The sequence below is a fragment of the Sorex fumeus genome, unplaced genomic scaffold (assembly GCF_029834395.1).
Source record: "Sorex fumeus unplaced genomic scaffold, SorFum_2.1 ptg000264l, whole genome shotgun sequence".
Lineage (NCBI taxonomy): Eukaryota > Metazoa > Chordata > Mammalia > Eulipotyphla > Soricidae > Sorex > Sorex fumeus.
The window spans coordinates 4,094,802-4,114,912 of record NW_026606321.1 but is presented as its reverse complement, the minus strand read 5'-3'; the positions used below and the strand labels follow the sequence as shown (position 1 = coordinate 4,114,912).

The 20,111-nt window shown below is 49.3% G+C and overlaps 1 protein-coding gene across 8 annotated transcripts in view; it reads right to left on the bottom strand.

Moving 5' to 3' along the window:
- Nucleotides 1-20,111, bottom strand: part of CTNND2 (catenin delta 2) — a 958,285-nt gene that overhangs the window by 366,689 nt on the left and 571,485 nt on the right. The gene's annotated exons all lie outside the window — the stretch shown is intronic.

Below are 20,111 nucleotides of genomic sequence, written 5' to 3'. Positions count from 1 at the left end.
CAAAGTCATAATTCAAAGTCTCTCAAAGCACGCAGTGAAGAGACCCGGGGCTGTCTCGTGTGGGGCAGGCTTCTACCCATGTGTGAAACACTTCCTGATGACCATCATTAGTTGGGCTTTTGGACATTCCAATCAGTACCACGAACCAGAAATGAATGACTCTGGACTAGAGCAACAGTGACAACCGGCACACCTTGCCCATCTCTGTGGATTGTAGACTTTCGAGGTGCTGGTATTAAGAAAAACATTTAAAAAATGATTAAATATCCAAGTGATATACTTTTCATTAGCATGGTCTTGTTAAAACTTAAGTTCATGGTAATTTCTCATGGAAACGTGTACAAAATCCATTCGCATAATTAAACCTTTAGGGATAGAACTGAATGAACCAAGGCACTTCTATTTGGGAAGACTAGGAGGGCATAACCAGACCTAGGACCTTACGATCACTCCTAGCAGTGCTCAAATCCAGTAATACTAGGGTTCAGCAGGTGTCCAATGGAGGTAGGGACCGCAAGCATTGCCTAGGACCAATCCGAGGGCATGGGATGTGTAAGGTGTGTGCGAGGCATGAGCAAGGCATGTGCGAGCATTGGGGCTACATCCTGCACAAGGATATTTTTCAAAGGCATCACTCCCCCTCCTCTGATGTGGAGCATGGCAACAGAGACAAGAGCAGGTAAGATCTGTCCCTGCATAGCAACGCAGTCGGGAGTGTCTGGGCGCATTTGACAAGCACCAGGTATCTTGTGTTGAGTCTCATCCCCTAAGAATTGTCACCTAACTGAATTCCTAATTGCAGCATCTAGCCCTAATTGGGATTGGGCCAGGGCAAAGCAGAGTTGGAAAAGTGACAGGTTAGTGATGCTAAACTTTATGTGATTGGACCATCCTCTTAAGCCGAGACCCTATAAAATATGTATTTGGCAATAAAGTGAGTGGCCACCAGCTGTCTCCTGGAGTGGTTTCTCCACGTGCCCATCATTCTTTACTCCATGTCTGCCTGGACCTGGTGCGCAACGTGTCTGGGCACATTGGGGAAAAACTATTCCCCAAACTGTGACCCCCCTATAACTAGGCTTCATTTGCTCATAAGCGTTGGGGATAGAAAGAGGTGAGCTAGTTATAGGAGAGAGACAGAGAACATCAGGGCAGACGAGCAGATGAGCATCACAGGGGTGCTACAGGGCACTTGGGCCTCCTGAATCCAGGGATTTACCCAGCTGGGGAAGAGAGACCACACTGGGTCCATACTCAGAAAATCCATTTCATCCTGGGGAATTCTGAAAATAATTCCCATGCACCCTCTTCTGGAATTAAATTTTTAAAACCTTCTGAGAGGATGCATATGGTTGTTGATCCAAACAAGATCCACTTTGCTTGAGTCTGTTCTTTCACTGTTACAGTCTACGACATGGAGGCCTCAGCCCTGCAATGAATGTGAATTGCCTTGAGGATGTGTTTAGACGGTAGGCTCTCATCTCTTTGTGCTTTTGAGATGTTCCTGGCAGTGTGCTGGAGAACTATTCTCTGTTGTGCTTGGGCGGGGGGGTACCACCGGCCAGGCATGGGGGACCATGTGATGCTGGGGATGGGATCGGCCCCCTGAGCTCTCTCTGCAGCTCCATCATGTGCATCTTCGCCTGAACTCAACTACAAAAGGAGTTGTGAACTTTGCACCCAGTACCATGGATGCTGGCCTATGACAACAGGAGGATGTTTCTGGGAGCCATGACAGTGGTTGATATCAGAGAAGTCATGTGACAAAGAACACTGGGAACAGAACACAGCTGGTGTGAGTCCCGGGGCGGAACCTGCAAGACCTCGAGGGGTGCCTAAAGCCCCCCAATTTCACCTGTATTTTTTTTAAATTGAATCACTATGTGATACAGTTACAAAGCTTTCATGTTTGAGTTTCAATCATATAATGATCGAACACCCATGCCTCCCCCAGTGCACATTCTCCACCACCAATGTCCCCAGTATACTCCCCCTTTCCCCCCTCCCCTGCCTCTTGGCAGACAACTTCCCCCATACTCTCTCTCTCTCTCTCTCTCTCTCTCTCTCTCTCTACTTTTGGGCATTAGAGTTCATAATACAGATACTGAGAAGCTATCACATTTGGTCCTTTATCTACTTACAGCACACATCTCCCATCGTGAATGATTTCTCCAACCATTATTGACTTAGTGATCCCTTCTCTCCCCCAGCTGCCTTCTCACCCAGCTCATGAGACAGGCTTCCTATTATGGGGCAATATTCCTGGCCCTTGTGTCTACGGTCATTGCGTGCCAGTCTCATGTTATTTTATATTCCACAAATGAGTATAGTCATTCTATGTCTGTCCCTCTCTTTCTGACTCATTTCACTTAGCGTGATACTCTCCATGTCCATCTACTTATAAAAAACTTCATGACTTCATCTTTCCTAACAGCTGCATAGTATTCCATTGTGTAGATGTACCAAAGTTTCTTTAACCAGTCATCTATTCTTGAGCACTTGGGTTGTTTCCAGATTCTCGCTATTGTGAACAATGCTGCAACAAACACACAGGTGCAGGTGTCATTTCTACTGTGATACTAGCTGTTGTTAATGCTAGATAGGCACCCCCACGCATCCACTTGCTCAGCTGCCTGAAGCAGGCCCAATGTCTAGGAACCGAGAGCACCAAGATGCCTGGACACACGTGGCCTTTACCCTGAAAATACGTTATCACATCCGTGTAAGGAGATCACACAGGCAGAGTGGGAAGCAGACGAGGTACAGTGGGAAGCAGACGAGGCCTTGGCATGTGGCCTCCCAGCAGAGAACTCAGGAAAATGAGCCACCCCCCCCCCCCGCCCCATACAACTCAGACCAAGGGTGGGTGGGGTTCAATGTAAGAGATTCCTAGCACAATCTCACCACTAATGTCTTTAAAGAGAAATACCAATTACAGACAAGCTGAATTCATGCCCCAATGCATTTTAAGAATTGGACAAATCTCCAACAAAATTCAGTTTGATCCCCAGCACCACATACAGTCTTCTGAGCCCTGCCAGGTGCAGACCTCAGCACCGCCGGGTCTGGCCCCCAAAAGGTAAAGGTAAAGGCCCTCCCGTTGATCGTCGATTTGCTCGAGCGGGCCCAGTAACGTCTCCATTGGAGACTTTGTTGTTACTGTGTCTGGCACATCCAACACTCTCTGTAGCTTGTCGGGCTCTCCGAGAGGGGCGGAGGAATTGAACTCGGGTCGGCCATGTTGGCCGCCTGCAAGGTGAACACCCTACCCGCTGTGCTATCGCTCCAGCCCTGGCCCCCAAATAAGAGAAATAAAATATTCACAATCCCACAGCCGCAGATAATGGGTGTGTGGGGTTTGTTTTTTAAATTTATTTACTTATTGAATCACTGTGGGAAAAGTTACAAAGCTTTCAGGTTTAGGTCTCGGTCGGTCATGCAAATATCAAACACATTTCCCTTTACCAATACTTATTTTTCACCATGAAGAACCCAAATAAACCCCCCGCCTTCCCAACCCTCCCAATGCCTGTGAGGCATAACCAGACCTAGCACCTAGATGAATTCTAGTTAACACTCTATCTACTTTGACTAGATTCATTGTTTCGACAAAAGATGCACCATTATTATTTAGAGTTTACACCCTCCAAATCAGACATGCTGTAAAGGCATTGTGAAATAATTTGTTTTCTACAGCTGGTCACAAGAATCAAAAAATGTTGCGTGGCCGCAATAGCCAAATAGATTTTGGATTTCTGGTATTTTACTTATTAACCCTGGAAGTATTTCTGTTGAGAGTCAGATAGTTATGAGATTGGTTTCTGTGCTCTGGAGCCATGGCTGTGCCAGAGAGCTGCTCATAGGGGGCAACTCGTGACCTCGGTAGGGTGTGAAGGACAAGCTGGGAACACCCCCCCTTCCCATGAGGTTTTAGTTGCCCCATCACGACAGGCTCATACCTGGCTTTCCACAAAGCTCCCAAGTGGCTGCCATCTTTCTTCCCAGAGGGAAAAAGGTGGAAGGGACCAACACCCTTTCCCCTCCAGGCAGGCATGGTGGCGTGGATTAACCCACAGTCCATTTACTTTTCTGCTGCAACCTGCTGGGCTCTGCATTAAGTCCTTGTGCTTCTGGAGTCATGGCCTTGCCGGAGAGCTGCTCGTGGGGGGCAACTCTGACCTCGGTAGGGCGTGAAGGATGAGCCAGGAATGCCCCCCTTCCCATGAGGTTTTAGTCGCCCCACCACGACCGGCTCATACCTGGCTTTTCACAGAGCTCCCAAGTGGCTGCCATCTTTCTTTCCAGAGCGGGTGTGTGGGTTTTAGGAAGTAGCTGGCAGTACTCAGGGGCTACTCCAGGCCCTCTGCTTAGGAGTCACCCTGACAGGGATATGAAGCAGGGTAACAGGGTGAAGTCCCTCCTGTACCATCTCTCCAGGCACTTTCACAAGAATGGGATATAGCCCCAGAAGACCAAAATCACTGTCCTGAAGACTAGCTCAGAGCTTCTCCTCTCTTTCCCACCTGAACGATCATGGCTTCAAACGCATTGATCCTTGAATCTTTAGAGCCCCAGAGAATTATCTAGGATGACTCTGAAAAGCTGATGCTTGGACACTATCCCCAAAAGATTCAGACTCGGTATGGCACCCAAGAAAAGTTTCACCCACTGCCTCATGATGTGACTGCAAAAATCACACAGAGACTCTTCCTGCCCCGGGTCAGTTAGAGAGGGGTGAGAGGCACGTGTCAGAGAGGAAAGCGAACACCAAAGGTGCTGCGGACCTCAGTGGACTGGATCTTGCTTTATGCCAATAGTATCATTCACTCCGTGCTCTGCCAACTACTTGGTGAATGAAACAGATTCTCCACAGAGATCCAGCCACATTATCCTATTTCCAAATTATCTGATTTATGACTCGAAAGCACACTCATTTTGCTTTGGCAAATAAAGCCACTTTTTGTACGTTTTCATTTAGGAGTGTCAACATCAGGTTCTTGAGGAGTACTGCATTGATTTGTTCTCTTCAAACTTGGCAGCCCATTCCAAATACAAATTAGAAAGAAACAAATATAGGGGCTGGGTGGGGAGCAGTTCAGAGACGCATGGAGTTGGTCAGGCCAGCCGGCTCAACGTGTGGGAGGAGGGAGTGAGATTAGTGCTTTAATTTCTGAGAGTGGAAGCTTCCAGAAGAAGAGCTAAGTGTCCCATGTGGGGCGGAAAATTCAGAGTGAAATCTAGAGATTTGCTATTTTATTAAAAAAAAAAAACATGGTGTACCATCAGTTGTCTGCCACTGTTTCCTTGGGAAACCAACTCCTTGAGAGGTGAAATGCAGAGCTGGTGTGTGTCCAGAACAGGTCAGTTTTCCTTGCATATCTCCGCTCTCCCGAGGGTGCCCTTCCCTGGCTGAGCACTCTGGCTTGGGGCACCATTCCCTGCAGACCTGCCAGCCTTGCGACGCAGAGGGACAAGTGAGCAGGGACAGAAGCTTTGACCTGCCCTAGCCCAGAGCTTGGAATAGTTATCTATAGACTCTGCAATTCTACCAAAGTCTGGCTCATTCGTGATCACTGAACTTGACAGGAGAAACGGGCAGGCACCAAGAAACACTTCTCAAAGAGTGAGATGAATGTGGGTTCCGTTACTGTTCAGGCCCAGTGTTGAGGATGCAACATCACAGCTCACACCTGAGGAACTGCTCGCTGGAATCGGTGGGACATGTGTGAGGTTCGTACTGAGGCTCCTGAGCCCTCACCTGTACCCAGAGAGTAGGACAGCTGGGATGTCTCCCCCCACCCCAACACACACACATGTGGCTATGGCTAGGAGCCAAGGGGCCAGGAATGCTGGGGGCCAATCCTACACAGGCCCAGTGACAGGTGATAGAGCAGCAACTGTTAATGAGGGACATGAGGACAGGGCTCCAGGTGCAGATTTCAGACTAGGAATCTGTGTGCGGGACAGAGGAAGGTGAGCAGGAACATGCAGACAGGACAGGGTCAGCACACCCTGGACAAGAGCAGGACTGAGGCATGGTACATAACCTGGCATTATAAACAGGAAGTGATGTCAGACACAGGATAAGGAGGGTATGGGTGTTGGGGACCCAGGCCCATCTACCTGGACTATACAACAAATAGTTACTTATCTTTCTCTGGTTGGGGGGCCACACTCAGTGGTGCTCAAGGCTGACTTCTGGCTCTGTAATCAGGGATCACTCCTGGCAGTGCTGTAGTGCGACTTTTGGGGATACCGGGAACCTGGGTTGGCCGTGTGCAAGGAAAGCGCCCTACTCACTGTCCTCATTCCAGACCACAGTTTCACTTCTTTTAAAAAATAATCATACCTTGAACCATTGCAGGGGGGAGAATTGGTTGAAGTTGGCACATTTGCCTTCTTTAGTGTGAAGTCTTGTAGTCCTGGGTTAAATCGCCAGTTACATTTAGGATTTAATGGACCCAGATATTTTCCTCATATCAAACTCATAAACTCATTCGCAAAACATCATTAGCTAAAAAAAAGTCACTAGTAATTTGTTGTGTTATTTCATCATGTTAATATATACAGACACATGACCCATATATGCTGAGTTTCTTTTGAGACTCATTTTATTTCAGAAGGGGATTTACGAATTCCTAAGTTTTTAATGATAAAAATGGCAATTTCCATGGAATAGTTTTGACACAACAGGTCACCTGATGGTAGATAAATGACTCTACCATCCATCTGTTTGGAAAACTCCAAATGCCCACCTTCTGGTTGATTTAAGAAATCTTGGAATTCTGTTCATGATACTAACTTCATTTAGCTGTTATCAGGACAAAAAGGAAAAGCTCACACATCCTCTGACATCTCTGAAACAGAAGTGTGTGGCCCTGACACCTTCCTCATGGGGTTTCCTCGGAGGAGACAGCTGACTGCAATTGTGCCTCGGGTCAGCTCCGGGTTCCGGGATTCCACGGGGATAAACATCTCAAGGCTTGAACACTGGTCAGGACGCAGCTAGAAGGACGCCTGAGTGAGGCATGCCCTATAAAAGCATGTGCTCATCATCCTTGTTCTAACCACTAGCAATTCTTCGCAAGCTCTAGGCAAACAGGCTGTTGTTCAACTGTGTTCAGAAAGGAGCCAGGGTTCATAGATCATGAGTGTCTCTGCAGAGGGTGGGCGGGCCCTTCCCACTGTGCTTCCAGCCAAAGATCACAGGACAGCCCAGCTCCCGTGCTGCTCCCAGCTCCAGGAGATTCCGCGGGGATCTCTCTGGAGCAAGATGGATCCAGGTGCACTGACACGAGGCCAGCTCACAGAGGGGCCTTGGTATGTAATATTTGCACTGGTTTCTGCTCTCGGAAACAGGAAGCTCAGGCCTTGGGCTTCTCTTAAGATATCACGTGTCTCGGAGCATTTTGGTTAGCACTTGGGCTCTGACTAGGGCAGTTCAAGTAGGTTTGGCATTTCTTACTGCAAGGGGTGTTGGTGCCCAGTGCAAGGGGTATTGGTGCCCAGGTCACTAGGAGAAGGAAGTACTGTTTTAGCCGTGGACATGCATTCTGATCTCTAGAGCCCTGAGCTGTCCGGAATCCTTCTGGGGCACAGCAGAACAATCGATCTGGGCCTTACTCCTCCCTGGCCAGGGAGCACCTCCCAGAAGCTTCCACAAAGGCACAGACGAGGGTAGAGCAGAGCAGGGCTGGCTCTGGGGAAGGGACCTCTGCCCACGCGGGTCGAGGCCAGGTACTTACTGGCTCTGTGACCTACTGGAGTTCTAGAAGGCCTGGCCCTCCAGGTGCCAAGGGGCAGCCGAGGCCTTGATGAGCACAGTGTGGCCGGCTCTGTCCACAGGGTTATAGGGTGTGCCTGGAGGCACTTCCCTGAGGCTCACTAATGCCTCAGCCTCTCAGAATAATATGTCCCCCCACAGTCATTCCCATGGGAGCCCTCCCCAGTGAAAGGGGTGAAAGGACTCCCAGGAAGTTGGAGCCAAGCACCCAGAGTCCTCCTCAGCCTTGACTGGGCAGGAGAAGACATGGACAGGGATGAATTCTGAATGGCCACTCTTCTTTGTTCCTGCTGTTTTGGGTGTCCTTTTTTTTGTTTGTTTTTTGGGTCATGTCCAGCAATGCACAGGAGTTAATTCAGGTTCTGCACTCAGGAATTACTCCTAGCGGTGCTCAGGGGACCATATGGGATGCTGGGAATCGAACCCGGGTTGGCCATGTGCAAGGCAAAGGCCCTACCCTCTGTGCTATCGCTCTAGCCCCTTGGGTGTCCTTTTGATTTGGTTTCATTTCTTTGACCACACTCTTCTGTGCACAGGACTTACTCCTGGCTCTGTGCTCAGGGATCACTCCTGGCAGAGCTTGGAGGTCCAAATATGGTGACTGGATTCAAATGTAGGTTGGCCTTGTGCAAGGCAAGGGTCCTCCTTGTTGTATTATTCTCCAAGTTCTTGCTGTTTTGGTTTGGGGCCACATCCAGCGGTGCTCAAGGCTTACTCCTAACTCTGTGCTCATGAGTTCCAGCACGGTTCAGGGGGTGACACAGATGAGACTAGGTATCAAACCTGGTCACAAACAAGGTGAGTGCCTTCCCCAGGGACTGCCTCTCTGGCCCACAAAAGACATGATTTTCTTTCAGGCTTGCAAGGACAACCTCTTCACACTGAGTTTTAAGACGCTATGTCTGGAAACACAACTTTCAGACCTGGCAATGGGGCTCCCATTGAAAACCTGCCTCCGACCCCACCAGCTGAGCAGTCCTGGGTGGAGAAACCTGAAGCGCGGCCCCCCCTGCTGGACGATCTGCTGAGCACCCTAATTAACCAACAGCCAAAGCAATCCTTGATCTGCCTCTTGATTATGAGTCTCTCAGGTGAGATTTTTAAAGACTATGCTCCTGTTCACAAGATACTCTTCTTTATCAACAGGGCAGGTAAAATCTGTGAGGGCCATTGTATTCACCCCCAGCTGTCATCTCAAAAACCCAGCGGCAACTTCAAGGATGCAGATGGAGCTGCCTGGTCACTCTGGGTAACTGTGGGCCTTTCCATGGGGCGTGTTCAGCGCGTACTGCTGCTTACATTCCTTTGGCGACACATGGCCAGGTGTGGCTGCCAGGACCCCAAAGGCTTCTGTCTGCCTGTCTCGAGTGCAAGATCTCCATTGGGAGTGGATTTTGCCTCCCAAACGGCACAAGTGAAATGGGCAGTGTGTTAAGACAACGATGGCTGGAGGGATTGCTCGAGATGGGAGATGTGTGCTGAAAGTAGATAAGGGACCAGATGTGATGGCCTCTCGGTATCTGTACTGCAAACCATAACGCCCAAAAGTAGAGAGAGAGTATCGGGGAAACTGTCTGCCAAAGAGGCAGGGGGAGGGTGGGAAAGGGGGAGGGGTACTGGGAAGATTGATGGTGAGGAATGTGCACTCACTGGTGGAGGGATGCGTGCTTGATCATTGTATGATTGAAACTCAAACGTGAAAGCGTGTAACTGTATCTAAAGGTGATTCAAGGAAGGAAGGAAGGAAGGAAGGAAGGAAGGAAGGAAGGAAGGAAGGAAGGAAGGGAGGGAGGAAGGGAGGGAGGAAGGGAGGGAGGAAGGGAGGGAGGAAGAAAAGAAAGAAAGAAAGAAAGAAAGAAAGAAAGAAAGAAAGAAAGAAAGAAAGAAAGAAAGAAAGGGCCAGTGTCTGGACAGGAAAACGCATCGGGAAAAGGCAGGTTTCAGCATGCCACCTCCTGACCCAGATATTTGTAAATGGTGTGAACAAAGGTGTTTGCCCATCTGCATCTTTAACACAGACTCCAATTGGATCAAAGACGCCAGAGACAGGCCACTCCACGTCCAGCTCAGCTCACACTGCTGGCCTTGACGCTCCCAGAAGCAAAAGACGCCGCACATTGGACCTGATTTAAAGGGGGAGAATGGCAAGTAAAGTACATCCTCCATAGGACATTTGCTACATTTACATTTTATAAATTTTTTATATCCACTTTATTAGATTTTTTTTTATTATTTTACTCAGAGTAATATGTGGGACATAAAAAGCAAGTCTGAGAGAGAGAGAGGAATTATGCTATATAGTAAACAGAGGGCTAAAGATTTTTCCTCACTTCTCTCCTGGCTAAAAGCTCTGAGTGCATGTATGCATGTGCATGGACACAACAGTAATCACTCCTAATGTCAGCTGAGCTGGGGAGTTTACACACACGTGTGTATTTTAGAATCACTTCGCCACATTTCTATGGGAATAATTCTATCTGGATACCAGATACATTGACTGAAACATGATTCCTTTACCATCACCAAGGCCTGGCCAGGCTGCGATCTTGCACCCTGTTTTGCACCTGCTGTCCTTCTCCAGAAAGAACCTACTAACCATTATCTAGCATGAAACATTAGTGATGAAAATTAGTGTCCCTCCACTCCTTCACTGTTGGTGGGAATGTCCACTGGTTCAGCCCTTCTGGAAAACAGTATGGACGATTCTCAAAAAATTAGAAATTGAGCTCCCATTTGACCCAGCAATACCACTCCTGGGAATATATCCCAGAGAGGCAAAAATGTATAGTCGAAGTGACATCTGCACTTGTTTGTTCATTGCAGCCCTCTTTACAATAGCCAGAAACTGGAAGAAACCTGAATGCCCAAGAACAGATGACTGGTTAAAGAAACTTTGGTACATCTACACAATGGAGTACTATGTAGCTCTTAGAAAAGATGAAGTCATGAAATTTACATACAAGTGGTACAATATGGAAAGTATCATGCTAAGCGAAATGAGTCAGAAAGAGAGGGATAGACATAGAAAGATTGCATTCATCTGGGGGATATAAAGTAACAAAGTATGAGATTAATACCCAAGAATAGCTGAGATCAGCACCAGGAGGATTACTCCATAACTTAGAGGCCAGCCGGGTATCCTAGAGGAAAGGGCTATTCAGATAGAGAAGGGAGCACCAAATAAAGGATGTTTGGAGGATCCTCCCAGGAGGGGAGATGCATGTCGAAAGTAGACTATGGACTGAACATGTTTGCCACTCAATGCCTCTTTTGCAGACCACAACACCCAAAAGGAGAGAGAGAACACAGGGGATTGCCCTGCCACAGAGACGGGGGGATGGGGGGATGGGGGTGGGAGGGATATTATCCATGGTGGTGGAAAATGGGCACTGGTGGAGGGATGGGTATCTGATCATTGTATAATTGAAACCAAAGCACAAAAAATTGTAAATCTACAACTTTAAAAAAAATAAAATAAAATAAAGGGGAAAAAAAAAAAAGAAAAAGAAAATTAGTGTCCCTCAAAATTTTCCTGACCTGGCCCCCCTTTTGACCTTGTTTCCTTCCTGGGAACCCTATCCTACTGGCTGGCTCCTGGTCTCATGTCACACCCCCACATGTGTTTCTCACCTGTGGCCCCTGTGGAATATCTTCAGGGCAATAGAGGCCCCAGGGCCCTGGCTGAGAAACAGTGCCATGAACACCGCTTTCCTAAACTGACATGATACGCGCTGACACTTCCAGGCTAGAACACGCATCACTGATTTGCTAATGGCCATATCAACCACACTGGGTTTTTCATTGCTTGTTCGGGGGCCACACCTGCGTGTGTTCAGGGGTCCTTCCCTGTGGTACTCAGGGGATCACACAGTTCCAGCGATCAAACTCGGGCCTCCTGCATACACATCGTGCACCCCAGCACTCTGAGCCGCTTTCTGGCCGTAGAACTGTGGTTCTACTGGCTTCCAGTCACCTGCTTCAGACCTGAAGGGAAGCACGTGCATGCAGAAGCATGTGGAGAGGCGGCTCCATGCTAACGGGCGCTGTCCACCGGCTTCTCTCTATGCCAGCTGGTCCGCGGGTGGCTCTGACTTGCTTGAATTCCATCCCTTTCAGGAGTGAGGGGGAAGAACCTGGGGGGTCATGCAGAGCTTCTCAAGGTCCAGCACAGTTTCCATCTCTATCAGGCATCGGGGCTGCGGTATGGGGTAACCCAATGCTGGCGGGTTGGCTGGGGGAAATTTCCACAGTGAGGAGAAATTCAAGAGGTCACTCAAGTCCACTGGCTCAAAACTGTCAGCCATTTCCTTGGGGTCTGCGGGACGCCTTGACTTGGCTGGAAGCAGAGACCACAGAGTCCACAGAGCAAGTAGAGCCCACAGCCCACGTCCAGCTGCTCCAAGATCGAAGTCAGCGGCTGCTCTATATGTGAGTTTCCCTGGACCTGGCCTTTTCTCTGCCCCTTCCTCAAAACTCGGCTGAGCCCTAAGAGCAACAGGAAGCCAACTCAGTAAAGAATGGTGGAGAGGGGGCCGAAGCGATAGTACAACAGGGAGGGTGTTTGCCTTGCACACAGTAGACCCTGGTTCGCTCCCCAGCATCCCATATGGTCCCCTGAGCACCGCCAGGAGTAATTCCTGAGTGCAGAGCCAGGAGTAACCCCTGAGCAACGTTGGGTGTGACCTCCCCCCCTAAAAAATGTAGAGACAGACAGCACAGTGGGTGGGTGCTGGCCTTCTGTGCATGTGGCTGATCCCGGTTAGATCCTTGGCATCCCACAGGTCCCCTGAGCACTGCCTGGAGAGATCCCTGAGATCAGAAACAGGAGTGAGTCCTGAGCACCTCCGGGCATGCACCACCGGGAAAGCGAAAATGGTGGGGCTCAGAGGCGAGGGAGCAGAGATCGCCATGTGAAGATTCTCCACTTACTGAGTTAATGTTTTAGTATCTCACTCGGGGAGCAGCTGGCGACTCTGCAGTGTCTGCCGTCACACATCTCTGGGGAGGGATTTCTGTGTGTTGGTGGTATTGTGCAATGTCCACCTTCCAGATAGCTTCCGACAGGCAGCCCGAAGTCCGAGCACACTTAGTCTTGGCATGGGAACGAATCCGGAGCCTCGCTGCAAGGGTCTTGCAGTGGACTTGAGTGGCCGCAAAGCTCTTCGTGTGCATTATAATGTGTCCATCTTGGCTGGCAGGAGCATTCCAGAATCTTTCTCCTGGGTGTCAGACTCAATGCACTGGTCAGACCCAATCTAGAGAGCCCCAGGGGACAGGCCATGAGAAACATCAGCGGTTGCACCTTAGCTACCCCACACCAGCTGCCAAGGAGGCCACATCCGGGTGCCCCAACTTAGGATGGAATTCCAGCCCGATATACCACGGCACAGTAAAAACGCCCCAAGACAAAAACGCACGTCCTGCCTCCAACACACCAGACATTCCACCTCAGGCCAGTCTACCTTAAACGTGCTCAGTCACCAATGTCAGCTGCTGGCAAAACCCCCACGGTTCCCAAGGTTCCCAAACTTACTGGGGTTTCTGCCCCCGCGTCAGAAAAAAAAATTACCCAGTATGTGCTGGAAATCAACCGTGTTTAAGCGAACGCACAGAGAGTGCCCACAGCTGCACCTGAAGCTACTTCCTCCCCCTGGGTCCTCCCAGCGACCCCCAGGAGCTGGAGTCCTCCACTTGGGGATACTGTGGGCATTTCCCACAAAGCCTATCTCCAGGAACTGGCCAGCTCCTGGGAGGCAGTGGCCACCATACTGAAAGGGAACAACACAAGGGACAGTGTCAGCCTTCTGACACACCATTGCTTACATGGACACTGGCCAGCATCCCAAATGAGCATCCCAGAGCATGCTGTGAATGGGGGAAGAGCAATTCGAAAGGGGCACTGGGGAGATGGCTCAAATGCTGAGGGGCATGCTTCACATGCAGGATCCCTGGCTTCAGTGCCCAGCACTCCAGGGTCCCCCTATGGCCCTCGAAGTGTTGAGTCAGGAGAAGTCCCCAGCACCACTAGGTGTGGCCCCAAAGCAAACAAACCCAAATTTTAAAGAGGGGTTCTACACGATACACATAACTGTTACAATGCCACAAAGCTGAGAGAGCTATGTTAAGCCACTAGAAGGGCGGGCCATCTGCTCGGATACAATACACACGTATTGTCCCATATATTCAATATGCATAAATGTATACACACATGGCTAATTATAATTTTGTCATATGTTTAGAACTTATATAATAAGTAGTCATTATATATAATATAGAGAATAAGTATTTTGTATACTTGGGACTAAATATATGACATATTTTTAAATTATGCAACATGAGCCCGGCAAGCTACCGAGAGTATCTCGCCCACACGGCAAAGCCTGGTAAGCTCCCTGTGATGTACTGATATGCCCAAAACAGTAACAACAAGTCTCACAATTTTTTTGTGAGATGTTACTGGTGCCCGCTCAAGCAAATCAATGAACAATGGGAGGACAGTGACAGTGACAGTGGCCTTGATTCACTATAGTGGCAGGTGGTTTGGCTGTGAATTCACTCCATTTTGAAACATTCTTAATTATCTGATGGAGATGTTACTGGGCCCACTCGAGCAAATCGATGATCAACGGGAGGGCCTTTACTTTACTTAATTATCTGAGCTGGAGCGATAGGACTGCGGTAGGGCATATGCCTTGTGCCCGGCCGGCCTGGCTGAGCCTGGTTCTACTCCGCCCCTCTAGGAGAGCCCGGCAAGCTGCCAAGAGTATCTCGCCTGCACGGCAAAGCCTGGCAAGCTACCCATGACGTATTCAATATGCCAAACACAGTAACAATAAGTCTCACAATGGAGACGTTACTGGGCCTGCTCGAGCAAATTGACGAACAAAGGGAGGACAGTTCTACAGTGCTTAATTATCTAAGGTTCCCTGTACGTCTAGTAAGATGGTTGATCCCCACTTCATCGCTGTTGCATAGATCGAAAGAAAAAGTATGTAAAGGCACCAGAACTATGACAAGAGACGTTGGTGAGCTCCTATAACTAGCTGGAACCAGCACCCAAAAGGATGAGTAGCATCACTTTAGATCTTCCTTCATTAAACATCTTCTGTGTGCTGAAATACCCAGTTGCATACCCTGGCATATTTGACCCCAAATATGGTTAGCTACCGAGAGTATCCCACCCGCATGGCAGAGCCTGGCAAGCTACCCGTGGCATACTCGATATGCCAAAAACAGTAACAATAACAGGTCTCATTCCCCTGACCCTGAAAGAGCCCCCAATACAGTAGTGCTGGGAGAGACGAGTAAGGAGAGGCTGCTAAAATCTCAGGGCTAGGATGAATGGAGACGTTACTGGCGCCAGCTCAAGTAAATTGATGAACAACGGGGAGGAGAGTGATACAGTGATATAGTGATGCTTAGTTTAGAGCCACAGAGTCTGGAAAGTAGAAGAAAGTCACAGCCAGATGTTTCAGGGTGCTGCATGTTGGGGCCCCAGGCAGGAAGCCACATTCCAGGGCTGAGTGAGTCTCTACCCTTCAATCCTGCCATTTCCTTTTTGGAGCAAATATTTGGTCTAAAAGCACCTCTTTTGGACCAGAGCCATAGTACAGTGGGTAGGGCATTTGCCTTGCATATGGCTGACCTGGGTTCAATCCCCGGCATCCTGTATGGTCCCCCAAGCACTGCCAGGAGTAATTCCTGAGTACAGAGCCAGGAGTAACCCCTGAGCATCGCTGGGTGTGACCCCAAAGGGAAAACAAAATAAAAAATAAAATAAAATAGAAGCACCTCTTCCCAGACATCTGGCTGAGATGGGTTTCTCAGAGGCCAGTCCAGCTAGGCATTGGGCTGTCCAGTTCTCATTGCCTCGTAGTTAATGGGGGTCTCAGAATGGCCCCTCCTTTTACTGGATTCCTTCCAACCTGCTTGAGCCTTCCATCCAGGCTTCAGTGTTGAATGTCTCCAATATTCATTTCATTCACACCCTCTGGGGGGGTCTTAAGCTCAACGGCAACATTTCTGTGGCCGTCTAGAGAAGTTATACTTCAAACACACAACTCTCACCCCACATTAATAGACGAAGCAGGAGAAACACCTCTAGGCAACATCTCCAGACGCCCCATCCAAGTCTGTCAGCCTGGTGCTCTGAGACCAGCATGCCAGGACTCTGTGAGAACTATTTCATCTGTCCTTCAGTTCTACCCTCTGTTTGCACCTGTCAAGCTTTGCTTTGGGAAACAGGATCTCCTCCCAGGATGCTTATTTCCAGAACCTTCCCCAGATTCCCTACCCGGATGTGCATACCTGGCCAAGATCTCAGTTTGCTCAGAACCTCTTCTCCTAACCAGTGAAACCTTACAGGGGACACTCCTGGGTCCCTCCAAAGGGGACCCTGGCGTCATCACTCTCACTCTCCTTCCCGGGTATGCCTGGCTGATAATAGGACTGTGACATGGGTTGCAATGTTCCGAGCATGCTAACGGCTGAGAAGCCAATCTCCATCTGACGGGATCTTTGGAAGAACTCCAGGGGATGGCTAAAAATTTGGCTCTTGCCATGGGAGAGACAGAAGCCATCTCCAGGAAGACCCCTGCTATGTCTCCTAAACAGAACAAGCAGCATTTAGCCTCGACCTGTCTGTGGCTCTTCCACTTCGCCTGGTCTCTGTTGCAATGACACCTTTGGGTAGAGTTTCTAGACACCGTGCCTCTGATGCCACTGTCCGTCTCTTAGTCCCTGCCCACACCCTTCAGCATCATTCACGCCCCCCTGGAGGACCAGGATTGTGGTCTCTGCCATTCCTCAGCAAGGATCCAGAGCCCAGTGGCGAGGCCAGCACAAAGCAGATGCTCTGCAACTACTTGAGGCACTGATCCCAGCTATCCAAGTCGCTGGGCAGGTCAATGATGGGACCAACAGAAGCACCCCGTTTGTCTGTACCGCATCCCCCCTTGAGGCCCTTTCATCCTGTACTGGGAGAACACCATGGAACGCAACTCAATTTTTTTTCAGCTTTTTGGGGTCACACCCAGTGATATACACAGGGATAACTCCTGGCTCTGCACTCAGGAATCACTCCTGGGGGAACCATACGGGATGCCAGGAATTGAACCTGGGTCAGCCACATGCAAGGCAAACACCCTACCCACTATACTATTGCTCTGGCCCCTGCAACTCAATTCTTCATGTGTAATGAGACACATTACTCTGACACCATTGCTTCCTTTGTCTGTCCTTTGATATTAGCTTACTCATGTTCCTTGGGATTTGGAAGACCAACATTCAGCACTGTGCACATCATGAGTGGGGTGTACCCAGCCGGCTCTGATCCTCCGGGTCCTTCTCTACTTTTCTCATCAGGAAAGTTTCCCAAAAGCTTCTCTTGTCTCCCCCAGACTTAGCCATATACATCTTCCCAGTGCTCTTAACTAAGACAGGCTTTTTAGGAGATAAGGCTTAGATTAGTTATAAGTCTGAAAATCTTTTACTTCCCCCCTTTATAAAAGGATGATGGTTCAATGTGGATTTGAGAAGGGAAATTCTCATCGCCGAGGACTTTAAGAGCATCGTGGGCAGCTCTCGGTTATTCAGCCTCACAACACATCAGGGTGTCTATTCCATGTCCCTCCAAGGCATGGGGTTTAGTTCTGCTTGGTGACTAGACCAAGAGGCAGACAATGGCCCATGATCTACTCCAAGTTGGGGGCATCTCCCCAGAGCCACAGCTCCTTCTCTGAGGCCCTTTCTGTATTGCTTCTCTGATACCTCGCTTCTCCCCACTCTCCCTGGGACTCCAGTCAAAGTTAAATCTCTGAATTGGTCACTGATGACACATTAGACTTGTTTCATCATCCAGTCTCTTTCTCCAGAGGTTCAACCTCATGAGCGATTGCCTCAGTCATTTTACTGTCATTCTAACAGTTTTTAATTTGGGTGGTTGGAATTTTACAGCCTCGGCTGCTCTGTTCCTTCTCTTCTCTGTGCTCAAGTCATCGCGCTCTTATTTAATAAACACGCGATCTCCCTAAAGCCTTCTCAATCACCATTCTCAAGTTTTTGCTTGTTGCCTTTAATGGCCTGTTCTGGAAATGAGGTCTGGTTTCTTCTGACATTTTCATTTTTTTTCTATCTTTTTTCATGCCGTTAATTCTTCCCAATTCCTTAGTAATCCTGGATAACTCATCATATTTGAGAAAGAAAACCCAGTGCTCTTCTCTTTGACTGGCATGCTAAGCATGCCCCCCTGTGCACGCTGTGACGAAGGGCTGAGTCATCCTTCAGAACAGAGGGGCCGGGAACCCCAGACTTCTGTCAAGTGACCCCAGCCCCCACCACAGCCAAGGCAGCTCTACCCAGCCGCCCCCCTTCCCCTTTCTCCAGATCTTTGCTCAGCTGCAAGAGATCACGTCTGTTTTCCTGGCACTAAGTGATGGGAACAAGGTCCTCACTTTGCTAAGTGACAAAGGATGTGCCAGGCGGAGGAAGTTTTGCTGGCATCTTTGTACACTCTCAATCACCATCTTCCAAGGCGTCCCTCCATCTTTAGTCCATCTTTTCCCTCCAGCTCCCTGAGCTCTACTACGACACATGAGTTTGTCCAGAAGACCGAGCCCCTCCTGGCACGGCTGTATATGTCTCAGCGGCCCTGGGAAGCTTCTATCTTTGAATGCCGTCTCCCCCCAACTCTATTGGCTCTTAGAGAATATTCCTAAGATGGCTTGCTGGCTAGTGACCCCCATCCCCTGGTCTTTGTATTCTTGTCCCATTGGTGACTTGGCTCTCCACTGTCCTGCTGAATCTTATTTTTTAGAAGCATGGGGAAGCCTGTGGGTCACTGGCTTCATTTCTTTTCATTTTGTTCAATTAATTCGCTCCCAGTCAAATTCAGAGCATGTGACCAAATCTGGTTCAATCCCCTGTACCACTTCTGGTCCTGTGTGCACCCCTGGGAGTGATCCCTGAGCAGAGAAGCAGGAGCAGTCCTGGCACACCCAAAAAAAGTCTCAATAATACTGGAAAGGCAATTCTACATAAGGATGCCATTTCAAGAAAGAACAGAAACTACTAACAAGGTGGATGTGGCAGGAAGGGGGAGGGAAGGAAAAACTTCTCTAAAGCCATAAAAATGGCAACAAAAGTGCCTTCGGGGCTACTAGAACCCATCCCCAGAGTGTGAGATCCAGGCAGTGACTTCAAGGACACCGACATGACACAATGCCATGGGCAGATGTCGGGTTCCACTGATGCCAGGCCAGGGGCCTCACACAGGAATGGTCCAGCTCCAATTCTAAGAGAGCTGGAATGTGAAGCAAAGAGGGGCTGCTGGCAGGAATCAGCAAGGATGTGCTGAGGGGGAATCTAGGGCCGTGTGCCCTGGGAGGAAGTCTGGAGAGCACTACCAGCAGGCCACACAGAGGTAGTTTCTGGTGGTAAAATGGGGTCCCAGAATCCTGGAGGACAAGAGACTCACTTTAGTGGTGGCAGCAGTGGGATGGTCTGCATGCCCTGAGATTTGGGGGCAGTCGGTGGCAGGATGCCAGCACATACACACGGTGCAGGTAGAGTTTTATCTTCCAGCCCCTTCCTGGGCTGCACCTGGGCCCAAAGGCCAGAGCTGTGGAGGAGGAGCTGGGGGCGAGGGCAGGAGGGCAGAGGAACCTCAGGTCTCGTGGGGTGGCAAGAGTGTGTGGTCCCCCATATGCTTTTCTCAAGAACCCCCACATCCTGGCTCAGTGTCAGCCTGAGGCACCTCTTTGAGACTAAGGGTTGGCTCCGAGCACAGGCGATACGGTTCTAAGGAGGAGATCGGAGAGAGGAACTTTTTAAGGACAAACTGGGGATGGGCAGGTCACCCGCTGGAGAGGCTTAGAAGAGGAAGGAAGGGTCACCAGGGATCATGTAACAGCTGCTCGGCATTCCCATGAGGTGGATTCAATAAAGAAGTCCCCTGAGCACCTGAGAACCGGAGCACCTAGCAGCCGAGAACGCGAAGCTTTCATTCAGGATTATGGTCTCTCTCCTCCTTGCAACAGGTGCTCCTGGAAGCTTCCATGAAGCAGAAAACACATGAGAACTCTCCAAGCAAGCAGAGTGTGGGGTTTCCAGCACGTGATGGGCTCTGGACATGAGTCTTCCTGGCGCTGGGAGGAGAGGGCTATACCTGCTCCAAGTTCCTCCCCATATTCGGTCAATTTTAATTGCAATCACTGGTCAAGAATCTCCACTGAATTTCATATTTACCTCAAAATAAGCTTTGGTGTTTGACTTAACTCATATGCATATTTGCAGCTCAGTTTTGTCTATTTTTAACAGGATTAATTTTGCT